Source organism: Haemaphysalis longicornis, unplaced genomic scaffold, assembly GCF_048455015.1.
Source record: "Haemaphysalis longicornis isolate Haplotype H1 unplaced genomic scaffold, Haemaphysalis longicornis Haplotype H1 scaffold_1, whole genome shotgun sequence".
In the NCBI taxonomy this organism is placed as follows: Eukaryota; Metazoa; Arthropoda; class Arachnida; order Ixodida; family Ixodidae; genus Haemaphysalis; species Haemaphysalis longicornis.
In genome coordinates, this window is record NW_027526203.1 from 205,555,321 (window position 1) to 205,558,076 (window position 2,756).

A 2,756-nucleotide genomic window follows, 5' to 3' on the forward strand; every position below is an offset into this window, starting at 1 on the left:
GACCGTCACGCCCAGCATGACACGCCAGCAGAGCGGCGATTAAACATATCAGGTATGGCGGCGGGGGCAGTGCGAACACACTCTTTGACCGGCGCTCCATGGTTCCCGTCAGCGCCCATACGCGGCGCAGCGATGCAGTTCGGCAACCGCTCCCGTGCTCAGTTTACTTCTGCGCGGACCTGTACATCAACAAAAAGAAAAACATAACACCTATGTTCTGGTTTTGTTCCAAAAAGCATTTTACATACAAAAGTATGCCAAGCACTTTGGGAAATGCGCTAAAGTCGTCGTGTATGAACTTCCACTGACATGCGGAAAAACCTATATTGGCCAAACTGGGCTCTGCGTGAACGATGGTGCTCCCCTGCACGATCATGCACTTTATACTCTTCTGCCCTTTATTTCCCAATGTGCATGCGAACACAGTTGTGAGATAAATATAGTAGAATAACTTGACGGAGCACTGCAGAAATTGCGAAAACGCGGGTACAGGCTTCGACTGAATGAGATTAAGATTCTTGGTCGGGACAGCAGCAATGTTGTGCGTGAGATAATGGAAGTCTTTTTTGTAAAAAATGCGAACAATTGCGTTAGTGGCACATCCCTGGCTTTATATAAAGCGAGTCAGATGTATTAAAGTCGTGCTGTTACCCTACCTTTTCCAGGAGATAGTTCACCAAAACAGTTGGAAAGATTCCGCCTGTTTAAGGAGTCAGAGTTGTTAGGGCTATTGATTTCGTCTTGGGGCGTTGCCTGCGCCACTTGCGGAAGTAAGTAAACAGACTGACCATCCTTCTCCTGAGCCACCTTGTGTTTCATCAGGCACTGCTTGTAATAGTCAGGGGCCTTCGATCCCCTCAATGGTGGTTCCTGACAGCGAATCTTCATGCGAGAATCCGCAACCTGACGACAAAAAAAGGCTTGAACCTGACAAGGCTCCGAAAATGCTGGAGCATTTAATTAATACAACGCCTTGACTCCTGTCTGATTGATTGATTGTAGGCCTTAACACGCCTGACGCAACGCAGGAGATGAGGAGCGCCGTAGTGGAGGGCACCTAATTAATTTTGATGACCTGGGAATCATTAATGTGCGCCCAAATCTCGTTCACACGGGCATTTTTGCTTTCCGCCTCCATCAGAAAAGCGGCTGCCGCGGCCGGGAAACGAACCCACGTCCTCGTGCCAAGCAGCAACACGGCTTAGCCACTTAGCCACCACGGCTGGGTTCACTGCTTTTTCTTGCGTCAACACAGACGCTGAGGTGGTTTTACAGGTATTTTGATGTTGTGAAACCCCTTCTTGCGTCAATTCTGTAAGGATTAGAATAACATAGTCGTCGGTAGCAAAAAAAGAGTGCCAATTTGTAATGTTGCCGTGCAACAATCGATGTATTTTTACGACTTGAGTTTTTAACAAGCAAAACGAGAAGGCGGCCAAAAAAAGGGAGGGCTTCGATCGGACACTGAAGACCAAATTAATGAGAAATTAATTGCTCAGCAGTTGTGTTGCATGCTTGCAGCGTGGCCCGTAACGCGCTCTTTCACTTCATGTATAGCTCAATGTGCTCTCTTGGAACATGGTTGCTCAGCAAGCAATTTTTCATTTAATTATTCATGTCGAGTTGCTTTCTGACGTTTGTGGCAGGTTTGCTGGGCAATTAATTGATTGATTGATTGATTGACTGATTGATTCATTGATTGATTGATTGATTGATTGATTGATTGATTGATTGTAGGGTTTAACGCACCGACGCAGCGCAACCGATGAGGCGCGCCGTAGTGGAGGGCTCCGGATTAATTTTGACCACCTGGGGATCCTTAACGTGCGCCGAAATCTCGTACACACTGGCCTTTTTCCTTTTCGCCTCCATCAGAAACGCGGCCGCCGCGGCCGGGAATTGAACTCGCGGCCTCATGCTCAGCAGCCCAACGCATTAACCACTCAGCCACCGCGGCGGGAGCAAATTGAACAATCCCAAACCCACCCCATTGCTCTTCTACTTTGTCCTCCTGTTAAGTTCGAGCCCCTCACTTAATAATTAAAACCGCCCAGCAACTAGATATTTTAAAGCAAAGCTTTTTACCTCTACCCCCCAAGGGTTCTTTCGCGACCGTTGGTGTCACCAGAAAACTCCAGCGAACAAATAAAAGAATTATACTGGCACCGCAGGGAATCGAACCTAGAACCAATAGACTAACAAAGCGAGAGCCCATTGTCTTACCGATTTAGCTACGAGCCCACGCGAAGACGGGGAAGACAGGTGGTGTACTCACCAAGCACATCTACGGGATTACCCCCTGCGTTCTCACTGAATTCTACGTGAAAGCGTCACAGGACCACTCACGCCCATCTAGCGGCCCTGTGCGCACCTTGCTCATTTGCTAAGAGTTACAAAAATTAAAGCAAGCTCACACCAGTGGATAGCATCTCACTTCTATTACGCCAATGCGCTAAAGCCTGTGGCCTCCACTGTTCACGTAAAAAATCACAGCTCCTTGTCGTCCGCCCTCACGCCAAATCAAGGAATACAATCAAATACTCCTTGATGGCCAGGCCATCACTCCAAGCACCAGCGTCAACATCCTGGGCCTACATCTCGAGGCTAACACCAACAGTGACGTCTCCTTGCAGCGCCTCAAAAACAGCATTAATCAAACCATACACATGATCAGGCGAGTTGCCACCAAGAAGCGAGGCCTAAAATAATCCGGTACCTTTCGATTAATTGAAGCTTTTGTCCTCTCGAGATTCACT